General features: G+C 36.1%; 1 long non-coding RNA gene across 1 annotated transcript; it reads left to right on the forward strand.

Moving 5' to 3' along the window:
* The first annotated feature begins 1,119 nt into the window (after positions 1-1,119).
* LOC116729015 (uncharacterized) lies at positions 1,120-20,822 on the forward strand. The gene is made up of 2 exons (XR_004341055.1): positions 1,120-1,310; positions 20,675-20,822. It is a non-coding gene; the product is annotated as an uncharacterized LOC116729015 (long non-coding RNA).
* The last annotated feature ends 5,162 nt before the right edge of the window (positions 20,823-25,984 follow it).

The following is a 25,984-nucleotide window of genomic DNA, read 5'->3' on the forward strand; positions in this document are numbered from 1 at the left end:
GTTTTAGAAAGAGTAGAAGGTTGAAATAAAAATCCTTTTGTTCTATTTTCTTTCCCACATAGCTCTGTAGAAATTTGATCACAGCTTTAGTCTGACATTTCAGACTTACTTGTGTGCTAAATTACAGCCTTGCTGCCAACTGTGCCTTCACAATGTCTGCATCCTCCTCCTCCTCATTAAATGGCTTTGCTTTGTGATTTTTCAACATATAATGATGACCTTCATGTAGCAACAAGAAAAACTGAAGAAGAAAAAAATCACAGTATATTTTGCACCAGCTCTCAGGTGAAGAAATACCGACAAATAATGTTTATGTTCTGAAGTAAAGACAAAAAGAATGACTTGAGAGCATTTCACCACAAGGTGGACATCTTGCACCAGATAAATCACATCCTCAAAGCTGAACTTTGCTAAAGTTAAAACTTATACTATCAACTACATTATACATCACTCCTATGCATTTCCCTCCTGAAACACTAAGCCATGGTATGTGAACAAGTGTGTTTAAGAGTCTGCTCACTGGGTGAAACAGATTTATTTATTATACAAAATCATTGTGACCCAACAAAGAACAGACTAAATTTGAATGTTTTATATGTTTAAAAGGTGCAGCAGCTTTCTCTGTGTCTGCATTGTTGGGTCTGGTGTCTCTCCTTTTCCTCTTGACAATCCTCCATTGATTCTCTAAGGAGGTAAATCAGGCAACTTTTACAAGGACTGCAATACTATGGTGATTAAAGGAGTTATTGTTAAGTTTTACAATGTAGGCAGGGAGCCAGTCCTAATGGAAAGGGAATGAAACTACTAGATATGGCTTGGTTTTTTTATGCGCTGTGTTGCAGGTTTCTCCTTGACTTGGCTATGAAATTAGCATCTCTATAAAGTTTGTTGCAAAAGCAGAGTTCATGCCCATGCATGTTGTGAATCTGCCATAATCGTTGAAAAGACTTTGTTTTAAGTTTTTTGTTATCCTTGTTAATTTGTTCCGTTTCTATGTGTTTTCTTTCCACTCAACTCTGGCTTAAAATGTTTGAATAAACCATTCTGTGAAAAGAGGTTTTTTTATTTTTGCATTGACGTTCTGTGGTTTGTGCCTAATTCATCACTCATAGCCCAAACTACTGTCTTCTCAACTGTGACATAAGTTTGTCATTTGTATGTGTCCCCTAAGGCTTTTTTTCTGTTTTCCAGCAGCCAAGAGTTATGTGACGGTGATGACAGTGCACAAGATAGGGAGAATAATACAGCCAACCAGAGGATGGTGCTAAACATAAAGAAGAGAAAGAAAACGACACGTCTTGGAAAAACAGGTGAGGCTTTTTTGATGATATTCTACTTTTTTAAGAAACATTTGTGATTTTAGCAGAGATGTCAATTTCAGCTTCAACTTTAAACTAGTAAAATATTTCAGAAAAATATTTCATTTAAATTAATCAACAGGAGAAAAAAAAAAAGAAAGCCTCTTCAATTCAAGTAGTACACCAATAATTTCAGTAACTGTGTGACCATTTTAATATAAATAAACATAACAAATCAGTTTATAAACAATGTCAACATTTCAAAAAGTCTCATTAATAATGATAAAGAGCCTGGGAACAGTGATGGGGAGGATCTAAAATTGTCAGGTCAAAAATGTATTTCAGTGTTTTTTTTACATCAAAAGAGAATGGATGGATGAAAAAAGAGCATCTTGTGTGAAATACAATTTCTAAACTGAAGCAGGAGATTTTAATTGGAAATTTTCGAATTCTCCAATCATGCATCAGGTTTTACAGCCATTAAGTTGGTATTCTCTTTATTTTTTCTCTTCAAAGAGTTTAGTTACATTTGGTTCTGTCAAACTGTGAAGGTGTCACAGTTTGACAGCTGTCTGGATGGATCATTGCTATTGCTGCAAATAGTGTCATGTTCTCTTTGCATTAGTTCCAGCACTCAACCTTGTCTAGCTGTGTTTAACCTAATTTCTCTACTAGATAAAGCAACTAAAGAGCAAGTATACGTATTTTATTTTTCATGCCATAGGATAAACTGCTTCTTTAGCTGAGTTTTTCCTAAATGTGGCCATTAAAGGATATACTGCTGCTATTAACTTTTTTCTTTAAAACAGAAATTCCTCCTGTACAGTTTTTTTCTGTTTTTTGTCTCTGATCTGTCTTCTCACACCCCAAGTCAGTCATGGCAGATGGCAGCTCACTCTAATCTAGCTTCTGCTGGAGGTTTCTTCATATTGAAAGGGAATTATAATTTCCACTGTCGCCACATGAACGCTAAGTATGAAGGAATGCTGCAAAGTTAATGACTTGATACAATCAACTGTTCAATGTTTGTTCAGAAGCATTACTGCAAAATCACTGTGTTAATGCAATTGTCTCGATAGAAATCTTTTTACCAGTTGGCATATTAAGCCATCATTGACTGCATTATATGATAATTATGATAAAACTGGAATGTATTAATTCAACTCTAGAACTGATGCATATGCAACTGTGAATATAATCTGATTGCTTTATAAAGTGACTTTTGTTGTTAGCGGTGCCAATTATTGTCATAGAAGTGATTTAAAATTAAACATATATGTATATTACTTGTCTCTGTGTTGCCCTGCGACAGACTGGCGACCTGTCCAGGGTGTACGCCGCCTCTCGCCCGAAACGTTCGCTGGAGATAGACAGCAGCAACCCTCCCAACCTCACTAGGGACAAGGGTGTTGGAAAATGGATGGGTGGATGGATGGATGAATATTACTCAATGTAAACTTCCCTCCAACTTAACAGACTCAAAATAAATGTGCCATTTTCAATATTTTTAGTGTGACTTTATATGTTGGTGTAATACATATATTTTTATTTTAAGGCTTTTCACCCATGGTGCCACTAAATATACACTAAGGATATCCTCACTACTGCTCACAGGTTATGTGACAACCCCTCAAAATTCCCAACTGTTTTCCAGTTTGAAACTCAATCTCAAGGTTTATTAGTGCATCTATCATAATGGCTACAGGTAGAATTTCCTTGTTGTGTCAGAGACTCAAAGCGACACAATGAGCACAGAACGGCCTGCTGTCTGACTCTCAGTCCATCTTAGTCCCATCTCTGTAAGCAATCTGATATCCCGCCTTGATGCATTTAGCTTGTGACACTAATGTGATATGATGACAGATAGAACAAGGCAAAGAGACATTTCCACAGAGCTTTGCTCATAATAAAGGAGTCCTCTGAATAAAACATGATGTGACAAGAGAACAAGAAATATGATTCATACATTATCTGTCTTCATCAAGCAACACTTTCATCAATATAATTTACTCATTTTCATTTCTTTCCTGTCCCTTTGTGTTTTCTCCTCAACATTGCTTTTTCATGTCCTATTATGTTCCTAATTTGTGAACAAGTGAGGGATATTTATTTTCCTATAATCTTTGTAGCTTGACGACTTTGTAACCAGAGTCTACAAAACTCTGATTCCAAATTACAACAAATGTGTAAACAATTTAAATGTTTGCTACTGCAAGGCTTTTAATCATGACTGTGGTCTTGTTATTATAAATTAACCCAAGATCACAAAGTGTGTGGGTTTTTTGTAGACTTTTTTTAAGAGACTCAGCTTCCTGTCTTCATACCTCTCTGGTCCAGGACGTTCCTTGGTTTATACACTTCATTAAAACAATTTTCAATGCCTTGGAAAAGCATTTGTATTTCTTGAACTTTTGTCCCATTACAAAAACAAATGTTGCAGTATTTATTTTAAAGTTTCGGGATGTAGGCCAAAACAAAACAGGGCATAATTGCGAAGTGGAAAGTTAAAGGCATGTTTGTACTCAGTACTTGTTTAATCATTCCAAATCTTAAAAATTAGTTTTTGACTCTTTCTCTTTGCAAAACAGTAAAAGTCTGTCCATATTCCTCTTTGAATTGAGGTTTGTGCTTTGAAAAGATCTCGTTTGTATGTTTAGGGTCCCTATACTCTTGGAAAGTGAACCTAACAGGTTTTATTTCTGTTAGGTTCACAGAAATATATTTCTCTATTTAGCCTCTTTCATCTTCCCAATCTGACAAGCTTCTCTTTCCCTACCGAAGAAAAGCATACCCACAGCCTGATGCTGCCACCACCTTACTTGAATGGTGTATTCAGGGTGATTCAACCTGGTTGCTGCCACCATGTAGATGGAAATGTTTGACACTTGATATTGTTCACACTGGGGCTGATGTGTCTAGGATGAGTTTGCTTTCAGTCATTTTTAACGTGTTGCATGTATAGTAAAAAAAAATATCATTTTATCTTCTTCAACATGTTTGCTCTTTGTATTGCTCTTTGTATTGCCTTGTTGCTGAAAATGTGCTATATAAATAAAATTACCTTTACCTTTGTGTCCTACTGTGAACAGGACTTCTTATAGAAGTCTTTTAAAATGGCTTTCTTCTATCAAGTTTTCCAGAAAGGCCAGACTTGTGGGGCACCATCACTGAAAAAAAAAACTACGAAAATAGCGTATATAGAGGACAGGAGGCTTATTGACTAATTTTTAAAAGCTGTTATCTAAATTGAACACAAATAACTCAATGAGTAAAAACACTTATTGCATTCTCTAGCAATATACAGTACAGACCAAAAGTTTGGACACACCTTTTAATTCAATGAGTTTCCTTTATTTTCAGACTATTGACATTGTAGATTCACACTGAAGGCATCAAAACTATGAATAACACATGTGGAAATATGCACTAAACAAAAAAGTGTAAAACAACTGAAAAAACCCCTTATATTCTAGTTTCTTCAAAGTAGCAACATTTTGCTGTGATTACTGCTTTGCACACACTCTGCATTTTCTTGATGAGCTTCAAGAGGTAGTCACCTGAAATGGTTTTCACTTCATAGGTGTGCCCTGTCAGGTTAATAAGTGGGATTTCTTGCCTTATAAATAGTCATGAAAATAAAGAAAACCCATTGAATTAGAAAGGTGTGTCCAAACTTTTGGTCTGTACTGTACTTTAAAAGTGAAAAGGAGATACGCAAATATTTCCCAGTCATTTATTTCCAGTTTGTTAAGACATATTACAGACTAATCCATGACATGAATCATTAGCTACTGAGGAAGAACAATATTTATGCAGTGGTAAAATCTTTGACATGTGACCTTTGTTAAACGTTCTGACTGTCACTCTAACATAAAATATTAAGTGTTGCAACATAAAAAAAGAGGCAAACCGCAGGCTTTGAAGGCTAATCCTGGTTGTGTGTGTGAAATAGGATAGGGTTTTTAAGTCCTAATAAGTTCTTAATTGAGTGGAAACACTGTGAGGCCAAGCACACAAACACACACAGGTCAACGGTGGCTTCCCATCATGGTTGAATTATTTCCCCACTAAATTCCTTTTTCCTTTTCCTTATGTGTCTGTGCTACACATTCTGTGGTCCACTTTCTGGAGATTTCTGTTGAAGTGAGGAAAACTGTGAAATTATTGTTACACAAAGTAAAACATGTAAGGATAATATGACTTGTGATTAAAAACCATCCATGCATATCTTAAAGTTGACTTTAATGGATTTGTAATTGATCATTAAACTACTTTATCTTCATCTTATTTGGACGGGTGTGAAGACGGAAGGTGCCTTGAATTATTGCTTTATTAGGGTGTGCAGAGACCAGGGCTCCGGTCATTAATCAAAACAGTTCTTTGATGATTATAAAAGGCCTGACAAAAAAAAGAATTGGAGCAAAAAGCTCCTGTTTTCAAGTTAAGTCAGCTTGCTGATGTTATTTAAATATTGGAAATAAATGATGACTTTTTTCCAGTTTCAAAAACTATTTTCCCACAATTCTAAATTCAAGAAAAAGCTTGATATTTTGAAAAATTATGCGATTAAGAAGAGACATTAAGTTATTTTCAGAAAATTTGCAAATTTCTTGCAAAGTACGCTCATAAACAGTCTTTTTAATTTTTTTTAGGAACAGAACATCTTTGCGTGAAAATCTTAAGTAAACAACTCAGCTTCATGAGTCAGACACAAGTTTTCTACATGGCTGACTTAAAATGTAAGCTCTTAAAAAACTTCCCAGAAACAGAAGTATGTTTACTTAGGAAACCTGCAGTTAGTTACAGTGTTGACAGAGTATTAACATAGCAAATACATAGAAAGAATTTTCAGTCCTATAGACACACAGAGACCGACAGCATATGCCCATCCAGCTTTTGTCCATACCCACTTGCCTGGCACCGTCCTGTAGGGAAGGGCGGCTTGCTGTGCCTGCACAACATATGCCTAAATTCTTTATGAACCCTTGCCAACACTTATTTAAAATTATATAGAAAATTGTTTTGAATTTTTGTGTCAAGCACATTCTATGTAATTAGAGAATAATTTATGCATGTCACGAATTAAACTTACATTTGGATATTCAGTCTACAAAGTAGCAATGGTAGGCATACAGTGACTGTGGTAGATGGCATCAAAGTGCTTCTGTTATCATATTTGGGCGTATAGAATATGCATCCACAGGCATTCATACACCACTTTGGATGTGTAGAGGCGTACAAATGGTCAAGAAGCTTTGACTTGATTTCTTTCTTTCTATAAGACGTTATATCTTTGCCAAGTCATTTGAACACCTTAAATGTTCTCACATTTGTCATGTCTCCACCAAAGTCTTATATGTTAGATTATTATGCGGTAGATCAATATTAAAGTGGACATATCACTTTAATGATATGTCCATTAAATCCTTTGTTTTCATATGTAAATCATTCACTTTTGGTCTATATAAAGTAAACTGGAATTCTTTGGTCTGAATTCCTCATTATTGTAGCGCCACAGATCCTTCGTTTATTTCTGCTCTGAGGCCCATTTTAGAGCAAATTGTTTTGCTGCGGTCTTTTTAAATGTGAATGAGACATTTCACGCCCTGCCCCTCTCCATGTCACACAGCGTTCCACTTCACCCTGTTTGGCCATTTTTTTAGTTTGAAAGCAGAGATACAATTATCTACGGGCAGAGAAACTTTTTATTCCCATGTTTATAAAATATGTGAACAACAGACGGCTTGACCATCCAACCTTACATGTTGGAGCCAGAGTCTGACCAAGAGCAGAAAAATGAAGACGATAAACCGGCAGAACCACACACTCAAATGAATGCATCACAATTACTGTACCACCCATTTTAACTACCTACAATATGGAGTGTAGTTTAGCTATAGTGTCCATGCATGTGTGTCAGATACCTATTAAAATATTAATGCTATACAATATGAATGAAGTAAACAAAGTCTTGACATAATTAAGGAGTTAGCGTCAAGACAGATGATTATAAAACTCCAGACAGAAAAAAAGGACCTGTTTGCACTTTAATCTTTATTATGAAAAGTAGTGATATTAATACTAGTCATAAATATAAAAGAGTGTCTGTGCATAAGTGAATGCTTGAGCAACAGCTTACCCTGTATCTAAATGTACACACAAACAGTACAATGCAGATTGTGCCTGGCAGTCGTCTCTATTGACAGCTGACAGTTTTAATCCGGCACTAAGTGTAGATTTCACTGCTGCCATGTAACTGACATCCTGCCTGTCAGGTTCTTCTTTCCTTCTGCAGCTCACTCAGAGACAACAGCAGTATTTATTTTCAAAACTAACAAACTCACTCACAGAAAGAGGCCTGGGGAAAATATTTTAGTAGTTGAGTGATTTATGAATCCTGTAGGGTTTTTGTTTGGATGCGTTTGAAAAATTAATTAAAATTTAATTGATGATTAAAGGTACTGGTCTGGTGTTGTGTTACTCTAATTACACAATGCAAAAGCATAAAAATGCCTTTTTACAAATGGTAAGCATTACAAAATACTTACAGATTTGTTTAAAAAGGCCTTTTTTTGACGCTCAGGTGGTGACTTTACTTAATCAAAGTAAAATATATACAAACTAATAACTGGGAATGACAGCAACAACAAGCCTTGATATATGGAAACATGGATCCACTTAATATTTTTCATACATGAATCAATATTAAATTCATGTATGTTACCAGTTTTATCTTAATTTTTCAGCAGGGTTAACATAAGGGCAAAGTCGCACTTAAAATAATGACATTATGAGATAATGAATGAAATAACAACAAGGCAGAATATTGAAGTGGAGTTCTGTTAAAAGGTTGAAAGTAGTAAATATCTCTCCTGCAGAACATGACAGTGTCTTCGTCTTGATGAAACAGAAATTTGTTTTACAGCAAAAATGCAGTTGAACCTCAGCTGAGACAAAAGAGGAAATCGTGCTAAAATTGAATGAAAGTGAAACTGCTAAATCAGGTTACATACATTCTAGCGCCAATATTTTCAGATTATATAATAATATGCAATACACTGTCTATAAAATAAAACACATTATAGTTTGTGGTTCTGACATGAGATGTTGGAAAAAAAGCCTTTTGCAAGGCACCTTGCATGTTAACAATAAATATAATTTAACCTTTTAAACAAGCTGTTCTTCATCCAGTTTATTCCTGACTGAATAACATTAGATCCTGCAGCTAAATAATGATTAGCTGGCGTTGAGCTACGACCTACGGTTTGGAAAATCTCTCATCGTGGACAAAAGACAGGACTTGAAAAACCATTATGGGTACCTGAAGGCTTTATAATTATATATAATCTGTCATTCTGGACAGATGTCATGTCTGAATAATGAATGGTGTTATCGTCTCACCCCTGGCGTGATACCAGCGTCATTCGTAACATGAAAATGAATGCCTGCTATGCTTTTTTCATATAATTGCTGCCGACTAAAGGAGTCAAAACCAGTTGTTTAGATCTTACTTACAGATTTGTTTAAGATATGAAGTAAGAATTGGCATAGCAATTTGTTTTTGGCAAAACAAAATATCTACAGATTTGTGTTGTGACTGTTTTCATGTTCTGCAAAAACGTCAACTACAATACAGTACTGCAGCTGTAATAAAAATGTGTGCTTCTCAATTCTTTTGCTCTATACACAGAGGTTGTAAAGTGCTTCATGTATTTTTTTTGTTTTAATTTTTGTCCCTTTTCATGGTGTTCTATTTATGAAAGTGCAAGTTATTGAAGATATTATACTTATATTTTTGTCCTGCTTTATGTTTTTGCACTTTTTTTACATTTTTTTTCATTTGCCATGACTTGAGGATTCAACTTTTAATTTCCCATTCTTTAAGGGCAGTCTTAAAACACCAGTCACAAAGATCAATAACAAGTTAGATGTGCAAAGAGCATTGCAGAACAAGTTTTAGAAAGCTCCCAGATTGTAAAAAAAAAAGAGAAACTGGGAAGAAAAAAGGAGCTAATCCATGAACAACCACTGCTGAGACGGCAGGCTGAGCCTCAGGTATTTCATGCGCTTCACAACTTCAAATTAAGAAGCAATTATATTCTCTCCTGGGTCATTACTAAGCCTTCCAAGGTAATGGAGCCGCACCTTCAAGTTTAATTGCAGGGATTACAACTGAAAAGGCACAATTTCTTTAACCAGCACCGTCAGAAACAAAAGCCTTCACAGGAAGAAAGAAAAGTTTAACACCTTATTTACTAATGCTGAGAAAGCCCCAGGTGAAAAGAAAATATTCAAAATCTCTCTTTGTGATAACGCTTGCCTTTTATTCTTTTAATCCCTCTTCGACTTTTGTTTCCCCTTTCAAATTGGGCAACACTCCCTGACTGTCACTTGAAAATCTCTAAAATTAACAATCAACAGAGCAATTTACAGTTTTTAAACTGCATTTTCTGCCTACGGCTATCTGCAGTGTTGCACAAAAGAGACCTAATCTAACTTTTAAAATCACCAGTTTGAAACCTTATGCCAACAGAGATTAGGTGAAAGCAATACATTTCTAAAAGTCAGTCAGTGCTTGGAGGAAGCACTGACTGGCTTCCAAGTTGAAGCAAAAGAACGCAAAGATAGAAAGAAGAGAGGCGAGAGTTGAAGAGTACAGGGCAGAGGAACATCCTCTTTCCATTAAGCAGCATTAGCCCTGACCTTGTTAAAAGAGAAACATTCCCTCATGTCACCACAGTGTCTGCAGGGGGTGGAGAGTCAACCTAACCCAATTATCAGCCTTTTCTCTTATTATACCCTGTCATGTACACTTTCTTGTGACTAGCACTTGTCTATGATTAATATTTCTTTCTGAATAATCTCCATTAACTTTAACTGGGAATGATTCATAAAATATATGCTTGCAGGAAGGATCACAAAGGTGGGAATCTTTTAACAGAGTCAAGCAGAGTTCATTGTCGTTAATCATAAATTTACGAGTCGCTTTGAAGCCTGTGCTTCACAATACTGTCAATAATAACTGACAAGAAATTAAAACATGTAAAAAAGAAAAAAGTTATATCACAACATGGAAACTGATTTATATTTGTTTTCTTTGATGAAAAGCCAAAGAAGCTTTTATTGCATTGCATGATCGTTAAACATGTAATAAGTAACATGTTCTGAGGTGCTCAAAAGGGTAGGTGTCAGTGTAATGTAGGATTTTGGAGCCATGCATGGGTCAGCATGTTCCAGGACCCTTAAATCACCTGAGTGGTGGTGTAATTACAGCTCTCTAGGACGCCACTCAACCCTCTAATACCCAGGGGGCTCTGAAGCGGCGCCACTTATTGCGCAACTATTCAGAGAGGGAAACACTGAGAAAAGAGGGGGAGGGGAGCTGGGATGGCCCAGGGGAAATTCAAGGTTAATCCCTCAAATGTCGTCTGACAAGCAATATTGCTGAGTGGGAATGCTTGCAAGTAGGTGTGGGGATTGGAGTTCTGTCTTTTTTCCCTCCCCTTGAAACCAGGAAAAAACATGTTGCTTACACTTTTGCCAGGACCTCACCAAAAGTTTAAACACAAATGAGCCTTAAAATGGTTTAGCACTTATGAACAACACTAATTGTTATTGTTTGATTTTTTTTTTCTTTTTGGATTGCTTGCTCATTATCTAACTCAGACCCTATAGATCAGGGGTCTCAAACTCAAGTCCTCGAGGGCCGCAGTCCTGCAACTTTTAGATGTGCCTCTGCTGCACCACACCTGAACAGAATAATTAGGTCATTAAGGCTCTGGAAAACCGATCTACACAAGGAGGAGGTCATTAAGTCATTTCATTCCAGTGTTTTGTACCTGTGGCACATCTAAAAACTGCAGGACTGCGGCCCTCGAGGCCTGGAGTTTGAGACCCCTGCTATAGATTATTCAGGGACGCACAAGTGAAAATAAATGATCCTTGATGCTTCTCTAATTGCTTAAGCTGAAGTTTTCCCTCTATTTATAGATTTGACTTCTTCTTCCATTCATATTTTAAGAACACACGACCCACTGTGCTGTATTCTCCAGATAACTGGAAGTGCCGCAGTATAAGTCACATCAGTCAAAAAATGAGTTTTATGAAATGTTACCTGCTTTTCAACAAACTCCCAGAAATTGTAGAATTTGAATTGGACGTCTGCTGGCTTTAGCACAGCAGTGGACTGACGGACATGCTGTCTGCGATCAGAGACGGTGTGTAGGAGCGTAATTATGAGTTTGATCTTGAGCAGCGCCAGAAACGCATGCGTTGACTTTTGGAGCGAAATGACCTGGGCAAGCAGCAAGTCTCTCTGAAGAACGGGCAGCAATGAAGAATCAAGAAGCAGTTCAGTTCTGGTCAGAGTTCTGTCGCAGTTAAACATACATACATGATTCTATGGTTCCATGGTAAATGATTGTGTGGATACTGGTTTACAAATTTTGACTGCATTAGCCTAAATCCAAAAGGTTTCATGTTTAAAATAAAGTGCCACTATATATGTACTTTGGTATAAGGAACATGACATTTAACTGGTGTACCCTTAGGTTTAAGTCAACATATCCCTGATCGAATATTACAAAGGTATTTTTTATTATTTTAATTGTTTTTCTGTACAAACGAGCCATTTTATTTAAAAAAGCTGTCAGTTTTAAGGCAGCACAGCATATTTTTCGCTCTGCTTCACTGGGAATAACACATTCATGCTTGACAGCTCACTGTCAAATGTATATGTGAGCAAATGTGTACTAATTAATTGATTCCTTTGCTTCACTTATTTTTCATCCTTTTCACCCATCAGTTGTCTCAGGTTTGACGGAGTTCACGGTGGTTTGTCGGGGTAATTACCTGTAGACATGGCACAGAACAAAGCAACCAGGGAGGGTCCCTAAATATGCCGTCTAGACTTGGTGTCTCGCTCCCTCCCTGCGTGTCCCTCCATTTATTGTGAGGCCTGTCGTCTGACCTGACGAGGAGTCGACCTCTAGCTTTAAAGAGGACCCAGAGCACCAATTGTCTCTAGCTCATTACTTGTCGTTTATCCTTTAATCTTACCATAAAAACACTGTTTTGTTTCCAAAAAGGTTATTTTTTCTTTAAACCACAACCAGAGTTCAACGCCTCAAAAGTTAAAACACTATATATCCAAAGTTTCCGACTGGGAGACAAACAACAGGGCAGGGAGGAGGCTGTGGGGGCAGGAGGGTAGAGAGACAGTTAGTCTCACCCTCTCTAATTGCCCAACTTTGAAGTGGTGAAGATTGTGCTTGTAATCAGCTTAATTGATTGTAACAAGGCAGTAGGACCAGAGAGCAAGATAGAGACAGAGCACTGTGGGCTGGTTTTAGAGAACCACTTGAGTTGGGGTTGAGCACTAATTCACCATAATGACAGCAATTACTCCAAACACAAACAATGTTACAGAGTTCTCCCAACTCAGACAAACTGCAAGATACATTCACTGTAGTAAAACACAGCCACAAGGAAATTAAAATGAGATTCAACTGATACTTTTCAGTCATTAGTAGTAAATTAAGGAGCAAAATTACATTTCACACCTAGGTTCACTGACAATGAACAAAACACTAAACTTTTCTCAAAACAATCAAAGCAAAATGTTATTTTGATTTTCAGATTTTATCTAGTACTAAATAACTTAAATCTAGTGTACAAAATATTCCTTTTTCTTCTTACTAATACTATTTTCTCTCTGTTTCATAATAGTTGCCCCCTTTATGCTTTACTTGGTCTCTCCTCTCTATAGTTTCCTCATCTGGAGTTGATCATCCCACTTCCTGGCTACTATTACAGTCAGCAATTATCTTAAAATCAGCAGGCAGCTCATCTTAAAAAGCTTAAAGACGCCCATAAGGGACTAACAACAATGTACAATTATGGAACTATTTAACAAAGCTGTTAAGGTTATAAATAGTTGTTGTATTACTATTAATCTGATCTGTAATATTTCAACTGAGTGAAAATCTTTTTCAACTCGTTAAAATCATTATAAATTTTAACTGACAAAGGTTCATGACTGTTTTTGCTTCAAAAATTGAAGTGCAAGAAAATAGTTGATTTTCATCCTGGTCAAAAATGAAAAACATCAAGTCATATATTTCGCTTTTATGTCAATATTTTACAACAGTTTTTAAAAGATCTTAAAAGCATTGTAAAATATCAAAGGAAACAAGAGTATCAGTAACTGTTATTTTACCAGGTATTCTGTCATGATTAAAATACTAATGTTTCATGAGGAAATGAAGAGGACTCTGTGGGATATGAAGTGTTTGAAATATGTAAAATATGAAACGCAGATACACAAATAATGACTGAGGCATCAAATTATGGTTCTTATTGCTCCACTTGAGCGATGGCATCACCAACTTACCATTATAATGTGTACGATGGAAGGTGAACCCTTCTCTAAGCTGTCATTTTATAAATCAGTATAATGCAGTTTTGCTATATTTTCAGAGTTACTGAAGAAACGTTTCATGGCTGAAGTCAAGTTTGGTTTTCTGTATCAGGACACTTCTCCACTACCCTTCCTGTGTGTGTTAATGAGAACTTAAGATGTGCTTGATGAACCACACTAGGGCTCCACAATATATTGCAAGTGTATAATCGTCTCAGTCTTTCAGAAAGTTTACAAAAGAAGCAAAGGGGAACTTAACTTCTGGCTTTAGGTGTTTGGAAGAAGAGCTATAGTTGAAGAGCTGAAACAGTTTCCTTTCAAATTGTTTCAGACTAAAGAGTGTTTTATTTTTTGGGCTATTATACTGTAGATGCGACAAAATTTTAAAACTTTACAAAGAATTAAAGTGGCAGATTGATTTAATCACACTTTTACAGAGCATGCATAAATATTTACGCACAGCAGATGTTAAGCTTACTCCATCTTTTTTCCATTTACTTATGTTTTGGATGTAAGCATATGGACTGAATCATGATTACTACCTTATTTCCAACCAGTTCAGCAGCCAGTCTCTTTTGCTCCATTTCAAAGGATGTCAGAAACCTTTGACCCTGTGGGTGAAGACAGGGTCATCACACTCATCTGAACACTCACTTTTCTCCACAGGGTCAGAACAAAGATCAGTTGAACTGTTTGTGTACTCTCCACTGTCTATCAGGACTCTGTCCTTGATCTCAGAGTAACTGGAGTCTCCAGCTTGTTAAACAGCAGTGAGCCTGAGTCAGAAGTCTACCACTAAGCAAGGACACACATGCACACACAAACACAGAAAAGGTTTTATCAGATCACATCTCGAGACATTGGGGTGTCAGGTCATGTGCTTGTTTATACCTCAGTTTAATTGGCCATCAGGATTGTTGGACAGTCTGTCAGCCAGCTACATGTTCAACGACCTAACCTCTGAAAAAGTAAGTGGGTCTGACTAAAAGAATACTCAGTGTCTTTCTCAAACATGTTACTCAGTTTACTTTGCACCAGTCTACTAAGTGAGTCAGAAAGCCATCAAGAGTTTTCCGAATAGTTAACCTTTAAAATAGTTACGAGTGACTTTGATGTTTCCTTTTCCTTATTCTGGTGCAGTGGCTGATTTGTTTACCAAGTGCTTTGTTCTTCGTGACTCAATGAAAGAATCACTGACCAGATTCTAAAAGCCAAACTGCATCAACTTGAAAATAAACTGAAGGGTTAAACCCCACAACATCGCAAAGCTCAGGGAATAGTAAAGCATTTTTAGTTTTAATGGTACAAATTTATTCCGTAGATCTTTTTTGGGACCAATGTGTTGGTGTGTTGAATGATTAGCATGTAAAAACTCCCATTTGGAGCTTTTTCTCAGCTTACAAAGTCTTAAACATTTTAAACTGCTACTATTTCAAAAAAAGGTTTATACTTTTGAGACTGTTGAATGGACTTATATTTAAATGCTTCTGTGAGATACGTTCATTCATTTCTTGTATGACTTGACTGATTATAAGTCCAGTTTGTGATGCTGGCGGAGACTTTCCAAACTTCCAGTGTTAAAAAAACACCTTTAGAAATTAGCTCATCTTCAAAACTGCTTTGTTCACAATCATTTAGTTTTTGTCAACCAGCTCGAACACTCAATGTACACAGCCAGTTCATTAATACTTTAAAATCCCAGTGACTTAAATTAGTTTTTCTTATTCTTCCCTTGAGATTTTTTAAATATGCTGTGCTTTAGTGATTGATGTTTAATGTTTTGTTCAGGACAATAAAAAAAAAAGGTGAAAATCATCCTACAGGCTGCTTCTGAGTCTGGATGTGAGCTCTTTGATCATGGCAACATTCAGTAGGAGATAATAGGATTTAAGCAAAGTGATTACAAGATGTCCATAAAATAGATAAATGTTCCAGTGAGAGAAAAGAAAAGGAGCAGACTGTCTTAAAGAGATAAAAAATAATAAGCTAATGGTTGTGAGGCATGTTTTAGGACAGCTGATTTAATATTTGCTCACTGCAGGAAAAAGAAAACCTCACCTGAATTTTTCAAAGGAAACAAATTCTAACTCTAATAGCCTAATTGAGGCGGAAAAGTCTTGGCAAACTTGATCCAGCCCTCAGTCTTGAGCAACATACAAGGACTTGATTGTAATTAAATTATTTATTTTTAAAATGCATAAAATAAGTTAATAAGAACAAACTTTAGGTCTCAAATGTTTGTTTTTTTCTAAATAATGGTGGTGATGATAGCAGTTTGAGTAAAAAAATATGAATGGGTGTTCTCCTCAAAAAAGTACAACTTACAGATAATTCTTGAAAATTAAATTCTATAAATGTAGGATCAAGGTAGGATCAGACATATCAATTAATATGTCTGACATTTAGAAATTAACAACATTATCACTGACTTTTTTTACAGTCACTAAAATACGCCAGGGTTGCTGCAAGCCTAAGTGATATTTGTCCCACTTCACTTCTTCAGTGTAAGCTCATTGTACTTTAAATGTATCCTAAAGGCTGCCTGCAGCTCAGTCATAATAGCTGGGAAAGCTGTGGCTTTTTCCGCTATAAAATGTTATTTGCTGTGATGGGATGAGAATTTTCTCTTGAGCAGATTTGTTGTTGTGGTTGTAGTTTGTTGTGTGGAAGGTGGATTTCCCCAATCTCTGGAACACTTCCCAGAAGACAGTGCACGCTCTCACAATCACATGTGGGACAAACACACACGCGGAGAGAAAAGCATGCACAGATGCCCCTCCAGCACCACTTTACAACAATTTCACCATTTCACTGCCTCTCCATAATAACAAGGCTCCTTTTGATTTAGAGGTCGGTCTTGTCATAAATCCTAACTGTCAAAAATGATTAAGATATAGTTCATTACAGAGAATCTGCATGGTTGTGCGAGGACCAGATGGCCTCTGGTCAGACTCATACTCTGTATGTGGGTTAAGACTTTGACTAGAAACCTAAAGTCACAAGGTTGTGATGCATGTTGACTCATAAGACAAGATCCTTCATGTTTCTGATCTTTTTACCACATTGTGAATTTGTTCCAAGAGACTGAACTCCTCAGTTGACATCATAATCATAATTAAAATAAATTCAGACCTCTACAAAATGATCCAGTTAAAAGGAATGCTTAATTATATCAATTATATCTCACGAATATATATTTGTAAGATTTGACGGCCAAAGTACAGAGGTATTTATGTTATTTTTGGTCATTTTTAGCACTTTTTTCACGATTAAAAATCACACAACTTGACAAAAAACAAACAAAAACAAAGCTTGGAAATAATTCAGAACTAAATAATAATATCTGAATATTAATGCCAAGGACACAAGGCATAGACAAAAGAGTGGGAGTAAAAGCTAAGGTTTTCACATTTTGTAACATACAGCATTATCAAAATCAAAAAAGCCCCATTTTCCCTGCATACATTTTCCAAAAAACATCATAAAGGAATTCTATTTAAGTCTATAGACAAATTCATGAAAGAAAATAGACAATAATAATCAGACTTTTCTGCAAAACAAGGTCTGATAAAGCTGTGAATGTGAATAATAGAAATTGGTGGAAAAAATTACAACCATAGAGTTGTTCAAGAAATGGGTCAAAAATATGGTTTATGCCTCTGCACACTCCACTGTGCAGAATTTTATTTTATTTTTTTATAACAGCACGTGTAGGTCTCGCCCCTTAAAACCGGCTTTGGAAGATGAAAGTTTTGGGATATAAAAGTTTAACAAATTCATTGCAGTATTGAAAGTATCGCAAATTTTAAGCTTCATTCACACAACAGGTCTTGATGATCATTTCTGTTTTTCTGCTGAAGTTAGATTTTTTTTGTAAGGTCATTTATACTGCTAATTAAACCGAATCGCATTGAGACTTCTGTGTGAACCGTTTATGTACCCAAACAATCAGAAGAAGAACGTTGAGATCACACATCAGGATACTTTTTACCAAAGAAGTAATTGATGCCACTGTCTATCAATGAGTTTCAAAGTTTTTTTCAGCAGTGGGAGCCAGTAGTGTTGTCCCAACAGGAAAGAAGCTAACAAAAAGAAAGCACAACTAATAGCAATGACCTTCTGTGGAGCACTGGTTTCAATGTCTGTAGCAGAATCTGTTCGGATTTATACTTATAGCCAGGAGTGGAGTGATTGCGATGTGACGTGCTTCAGTGACACAGACTTCTTTCATAATTTCATAATCAGAATTTTCAGCCATCGTTTAAGTCCAGATTTACTTGCGTCTGGATTTTTCTGTTGCATAATTATGACATAAAAGTTGGATAAAATGTGACATGGCTGTTTAAATGTAATATTTTCAGTCTGTAATTGGGTCAGTCAGACTGCTGTGAAAAAGTTGGATATAGTTTGCACATGGATCACATTTGCCTGCTCTGTAGACGAAGCCTTAAAGCAACTGAACAAATGCTGGATGTCTGGTGGGGAGTCACTGGAGAAGATGACTGGAAACACAAGACAGGATTTAAGTCAGGCAAATTCTTATAAGTTCTCATAAGTAAAAAATGTAGATATGACACTAGTCACATTACCTAAACTTGACTCTAACCAGGGAATTAAATCAAAAAGAAAAATGACTGCAACTCTGATAAGCAAAGGTAACATAAGTTTGTCATATTGCTGTGTAAAACTGTGATAATGTAAGAGAGAAAGTAACAAAAAATCTAGCAAGTGCTCTCAATTACAGAACCTCTCAGAGAGAGATTGTGGTGCTCCTGGAAAACAGTTGATCAAGGCCATTTAGATTACAAGAAAGTCAGCTCCTTATAAAAAATATGGTAACATTTAGTGGAAGTTTAATCGTCTATAACCCAATAAAGGGAGAACAACCCTATAACAAAATTATTCCTGTTTAAAAAGACATTATATGTAGTTTTACTAACCACAATACTACATTTATTAAAACGTCTGTAGGTAAACCCATGTGTAGGTGTTTTACAATCCTCTATTCAACTCCTATAATGACCCACAGTCAACTGCTAATTTTCTCAGGAAGCCTCCCCTGCAGACTCGCAGTCATCAGCTGACTGTCCTGTAACATATCCCAGGCCTGAGTCAAGCAACAGATTACCTCCTCCTCTTGTCATTAGCAAAGTGGGCATCAATCTTTCACTTTACAGGAGGCCTCATTCTCTGGCTACTGAATAGATCTGTCTACTGTGTTAACAGCTAATTGGCTCTGGCGCCAATGTAGCATTCAAGGTAGTCATTTAGGTGTATTACAGGCGGAGGCTCTGAGGGCTTCCCATGCCTGGCAGGGGAGAGGCGGGGTGGGTGACAGCTTTGAGGTAATTTGGATCAAAGTGAATACAGCATGATTAGCTTGCGTGTGGATGTGTCGGTTGTTTACAACATGTCCCACTGGTTTGACGAGTTACTTTATACGACGGAAGGGTTACTAACTGAACACTCTGCCATTTGTTTTTCTGTTGCCTTGTATTATGGTGAGCGATTAACTTTAAAAACAGGTCAAAGCTCTTATTTTAGATACCCAAGAAACAGCTTTAGCTGCATTTTTATTTAACCTTTTTATTTCTTGGATCGGTTTTTATTAAAGAGTTGTTTTGAAACAGTTCTTGTTGAGGTATTTGTTTAGTATTTGAACAATGCAGTTAGAGTGATCTTAGGTTTGATTTGCCTCAGAAGTTCACGTCTGTGAATGACGTGAAACCTGAGATCAATGCTTAGAGCGGAACCTTGGAAAACCGGTTCAGTTACAAAATTGCTATGATACCAACTAATATTAGCATCACAAGCCAACAACAAAGTAGTTCTTCCAATTTTATATTTGCATATTCACATATAAAGGTTGTACTGTACTAAGAGTGTCACTAATTTAATGTGAAAAAAAATATATATAGAAAAATACACTACTCAAAGGACACTATAAAAACAGAGCACTAATTGACCTAGTGATATTATTCAAAAGAAAAGAAACTTTGACTAAATAGAAATTTAGAGCCTTATTTCAAAGCTCAAAGATTGATTAACCTCAAAAGATAGGTGACGTTAAATTTCCTGAAATTTTATGAGAATAATACTGAGGTCATGCATTTGGGCTCAGTACACCAGCAGCTTTATGTCCATATGAGAAAACCATTATCACAAATATGCATGTGAGAAAGGATTCTTTACTTAAACTCAACAGTGAGGTCAATCCAGTAGTAAAATTCAGCCTTTTCCATTTAAATCTGTTGTCCAAGATGAAGCCGATACTGTCTAAACAAAAATTTGAACCATTAACCTTTGCATTATATTGCATCTTAATCTATATTACTGTTATGCCCCTCTTTATGAAACAAGTGAGTTTTCCCATTCTAGTTTGAAACTGATATAAAATGCTTTATTTTTTTCCTTGTAGATTTAATTAAGGGTGCATTTAGCCAGTTTTGGCATCCTGTCCACAGCTCAAAATTTATGTCTGGATAAATTTTATAATTAATTTGCTAATTTTCTCAGTAGTTGAGCAGCATTTCATCTGTCAGAACTGCTGCCCTGCTTATGCACTTTCTCGCTCAACCAGATGTGTTACATATTAATGTTTTGCAAGATAACTTTTATTTACTGTTCCTAAGAACAGTCTTTAACTATCAGGTTTGACGCAGTATAAAATGTTTTTTATATCTACTTTTGTGTCCAGTTTGTTGTAACTGTTGTATATTAATTTATCATGATTTCTTTACACCTTGTATTTGTACCTTTTCTTCTGAGGTGTTGAGCTCGGTTTTAAAGTGCTTAATAAATAAGGCATTTGGGAGTGTGACTGAATGAATTGGAGTGTAAAGCACTTTGAGTTGGTAATATAACTAGGAAATGTCATATAAATGTGGTACATTTATATTTATCATATGTATCAATACAAGAATACTGTGAAAAATAAATTTCATTGTTCACCCATTAGGAGACAGGCACCAGCACCCCTCCGGATCCCTCTAAGGGACAAAAGTGTACAGGAAATGGATGGATGGATGAATGTTCACGCATTACTTTTGAAGCTTTTCCTTTTGTGGCTTCAAGATCATCAAAGACAATAAAGAAATTATGAGTGAGATGTCCTGACTCATTGCTTTTAATGAGAATTTAAGTGTGGCCCAGCCTGCTGATTATCCCTGCCAAACATTCTGCCACTTCAAAGCTTCTGCTGTAATTACAACGCTCTGAGGTGTGCCCGACCCACGCAACCAGAGGCTTCTCGAGACTCCCTCCTTGTCACACATGCACGCACGACGCACAGATATCTGCACAGTTCACACGCAGGCAAACATGCTCAGACAAATTGCTTTAGCTATTACCAGGCTTAAATTATATCATGGAAAAAAGGAAGTGGGATATGTGGGTAATTTTGCTTACACCCAGGAGGGCACCCCTCTCATCTCGACCCCACCTCCTTCTTCCTTCCTTCCGCTACCTCTTTCTGTTTCCCCTGCAATTGTCTTTTTAGAGTAATTAAATTGTTTTCTTGCTCATTTTTTAAAATGCACAATTGATGACTGAAGTTTGATTTTAACAGTATTTGTCCTCTTACAGATTTCGTTTTCAATCCATTTAGGTGGAACTTACAAGTTTGAAGATAAACAAATTTTCTATCAGGCAAAGATAACGTAGGAAAGTACAAAACTGTAAAATTACATTTTATTTAATAAGGGATTGTATGATAATGAACAAAGGCCTTAGCGACAAAGGTAATTACACACATCTTTAAATCGCGTATTACGTGTGATTAAAGGATCAAACTAAAGGACAATAAAGTTCTGGTCTACTCAGGGTACATTAATGGAAAGCTTAGTTCCAGGTGTGGCCACACAAAAAACCTGATTAGTAGAACTATAAAATCAAGAACCCATTAAAATAAAAAAACTTTTTTTGACAACTCAATGAATGGTCATATATCTCAAAAAACAATATATCATGTCTTTAAAAAAAATTAAAGAATATATTAAAAAGGGACATTATCCACTCTGAAGATATTAAAAATATTCAAAGGTTTTAGAACTTTAGAACCGAGTGAATCTTACTGAGACCAGCTGATCTCCCAAATTACTTCAAGTACACATCAACAACTCATTTAGCAGGTCAATAAGATAACTCAAAATTACATCTGAAGAACCTTATACCTCACTTGTCTCAGTTAAGTCTTCACCATGCAACAGTAAGAAAAATACTGGGCAGAAATTACAGTAATTGGAAAGTTCCACGGTCAAAAAACACTGCTGACCAAAATAAACATGCAAAAATCAATCAATCTAACTTTTGCCAAACAGAAAAACATCCTGATGATCCCTAAAAAAATTAGAAAAGTATTTTTTGGATTGACAAGATGAAATAGTGTAAAATTTTGTAAGGTGTGAAACACATTACATGTGGCATTAAACATACTGTGGTAGTATGTTGGGATGGGGCTGCTTTGCTACTTCATAACTAGGATGATTTATTGTATTGATGGAACCACGATTTCTCTCTACAAAACAGTCCTTAGAGAAAATGTCTGGCCACCAGTTTTTGACTTTAAGCCTGAGTGCACTTGGGTTACACAGGAGGACAATGATTCAAAGCACGTGAGTAACTCTACTTTTGAAGAGCTAAAAAATAGCTCTTTTTTTAATCATGGTGCCCAAAATCCCTGACGACACACCTGGTGGCAGCCATACAATCAGTGACCTAAAATAACTCAACAAGCTGATAAAGATGGTTGGCTCAGCTCTGAGTTCTGCTCTGGAGTCTCTTAAAAAGTTGCTCCCTTTACAGACAACCCTGACTATCCTCAACAACAGTGACTTCAGTCAGAAGCTTCCACAGAACTACTGTAAAACAGGCCACTACAAGCAATTCTTCTTGCCAATAGTCATTAACATCTACAATGAATCTTTGTTAAAATTTGTATAATATGAGTTACAACAACATTTCCCTGTGGGATTAAAAAAGTATTTTAAAATATAATTCAGTTAAATCAGACCGAGATGCAGCGGAATGACCCATTCATGCTACAACCCTTCTGTTGTGGCTGATTGAAAATAATTGCTTCACATCGATGTAAATGACCTGCTGGCAGTTATCTCAAATACTTGATAGCAGTTGTTGTGCCAAGAATGGCACAACCAGTCATTAGCGTTAGGGAGCAATTACTTGTCCACACAGGACTACACCTGTGTGAACACGCAATTACAATAATTTGAAAACTACATTTATTTTATCTTTATATAAAGTTAAAAATGTTCCTGATGATATGAAGCATTATTTAGATCACACAAGCATGACAAAAAGAAGAAATCTTTAGGAAGGAAAAATATTTTTCCACGTCACTGCATGTGTGGTATCCCTAGACTCATTACTTTTTTAGTTCAGAACAACATACTTCACAGATGACATGACAGTACAGCCTGTAAGTTATGCTAGTGCAACATGAGCTATAAAACTATTATACAAGTTAATTTTAAATTTTTGCCTGTTTTTTCTTTTTTTTTTTTGCTTGGTTCAACATACTGTTTATAAAGAAACATTTATTGATTTGATATTAGACCAAACATGACAAAAGTATTTGGAAATAATAAGGATTAACTGCAAACAAAGACGCAATTCAAGGACAGAAAGACATAGGGGCTCAGAAAATGAAAGGCCGACTGTGAGAAACAGGAGTAATGGAATTCTGACGTAAAAAATGAAGATGAACAACTTGCATGAGGGTGAGAAACAGAAAGAAAGAAGAGCTTCAGGAATGAACATACAGAGCAGTGATCTAATGATGCATAACTAAAATAAAGGTATCAGAGATAAAAGGCTGCAAGGACAAAGTCAGGAGGTGGAAATAAAAGAAACGTGCCAAAATGACAGTCAGCCAAGACTGACAAGGTGCCTGCAGGGTTACAGGCACAGCCACAGACCGAGAGAGAGAGAAAGAGAAAGACAGAGAAGTGGGTTGGGTGGAGGAGGAAGAAGGAGGTGGGGATCCTGAACTGAGCTGTAAAAAAAAATAAGGCAACAGTTTGTCCCCTGAGGAGTTGGTCCTTTCATCTGGCCGCTCACTGGCGCCTCCACAAACCTCTGATTGTCTGTGAAATAACCCCACTTTAATAAGGCAGCAGTAGCAGCCTCCTGGGAACCAAGAGCCTGCTTCACACAGACAAACCAATCTGGATCTGTTGGCTTCATCTAAGCACACAAAGAAGGACTTTTCATCATGTTGTTAATTCATTTAGTTTTAGGGATGTTTTAGTGGTTAAAAAAATTTAAACTTTGAAAAGGAATCCAATTAATCTTGTACAATTTTAGGGTTGTGTGAATTCTGATATTTAGACAGTGTATGAAAAGAGCCTCTTTGTTAAACACAAGTAGTAAGGCAACAGATAAGTAATTATTTAGGCACCCATGACTAGAGGGGAAAGATTTTAAAATATGGGAAAATGACAAGAGTACAGCTCTCTATTAGGAGCTAGGAAACCTTCTTTTGAATACTTCCACGTAAAAGTTATCTCATAATATATAAAAATTAAATATTTTATATTGGCACTGTGAATAATTGAATCATAGAACAAGAAGATGAATGAGTCAGTAAAAGGCAAACAGAGATGCCATCCAAGATGTCCTGCCAAGGCTTAGAGACAACCAGCCTTTTAAGAACTGGTTCTGTTTTATTTTGGTGTGAAACCCCTCCATAAAAGCCTGACAATCTGTACATACCAGCACTGCAGCTCACAATGGAAAGTCCCAATAAAGAGGAGACCAAACAGATGAGAGAGCAGGGGAGATAAAGAAGAAAGGGATCTGTGTTTCATCCCGGGTATAATTCTCTATAATTATCCGCATGGGGCCCGTGTTTACACATGCAGTCTCATGAGGTTAGAGTTAGAGCTAATCCATTACTGGTGCTTAACATGTGATAATGCTGTTGCATGGCTATTATTTTTACAGCCTATTTCCCTGAATCCACTTCTTAAGCCAGTTAAGCAATATGGAACTGTGCTTATTGAGTTCCCAAAGAAGCCGAACTGATTCACTCTGACTAAAACTAAAGTCTAGAAATCTTTCACTTCCCAGCATTTCAGAGGGAAAAATGGCAGGAAATTAATTTTATCTTGGCACACACAAATAATATATTTCTGGGTTAATTCACAAGGTTTCACTTTTTGAGTGTTTTTTTGCAACTGGCAATTTTTTCGGATGAATATTTGTTTGGTGGGAAAAGCCTTTCAGTCAGCTGATCGATGGCAAATAAAAGTACTGCACTTTATCTGGACAATCATCAATAGCCTATAATTTAAGTCTGTCAAATGGCATGATGCATAATTTGACTGTAACTTTTAAAACCTTGGGTTACCCTGTTTCTATCGGTGACCAACTCATGCCTCACAAGTTACATTGAACCTTCACTTGGAGCAAAGAACACAGACAGTCAACATTTGTTGTCCAAATTTGTCAGTTAGCATCTTTTTTAGACCTTTTGCCAAAACTAAAAATATTAATTTTAAGTTGAAATGCTTCTCCACATTATATACATAATGTGGACATAATGAAGTGAGTAGGGGTGGATAAAGAATCCAAAAATTGTACTCAAGTAAGAGTCACATTACTTCAACACATTTTTATTCAAGTAAAAATAAAAAGTAGCCATCCAAGAAATCACTCAAGTAAGACTATAAAAGTATTTCTTTAAAAGTTTATCCAAGTACTGAGTAACTGATCAAATTATCAGTCATTAAATATTTTAAAATGACATCAGATGGACCAAAATGTAGCGTTAAATGGAAATTTTGGTATTTTAAGGACCAAACTGACAATAATTCACAGAAGTAACAAAAAACAAACAAACAAAAAAACAAAATCAGACAAAAAACAAACAATAAAAAATCCAAATCAATTCTTTCAATATAAAAATTATGAAACTTTAATAAAAACTGCAGGTGTGTATCTTTGTTTGATGAGTTGTTGATTAAAACATGTTTGTTTTTCATTCAGTGGGTAGAGAATCCAGAAATGTTCCTCAAGAGTAGCGATAAAAGCATATTTCTTTAAAAAAGTTACTCAAGTAAATGTAACTGAGTAAATGTAACTAATTACTACCCAACTCTGGAAGTGAATAAATTCTTTAAAAAGGAATTTCCCGGGTTGTACTTCATTAAAAAAAAACAAGAATAATTTCCCACGGTTCTTGAAAGCAGCACAAGTTCACTCGTAAACATTCTGGGCTGCAGTGATTGGTCAAAGTTAAACTGTCAGC

The sequence above is a fragment of the Xiphophorus hellerii genome, chromosome 11 (genome assembly GCF_003331165.1).
Source record: "Xiphophorus hellerii strain 12219 chromosome 11, Xiphophorus_hellerii-4.1, whole genome shotgun sequence".
Classification (NCBI taxonomy): Eukaryota; Metazoa; Chordata; class Actinopteri; order Cyprinodontiformes; family Poeciliidae; genus Xiphophorus; species Xiphophorus hellerii.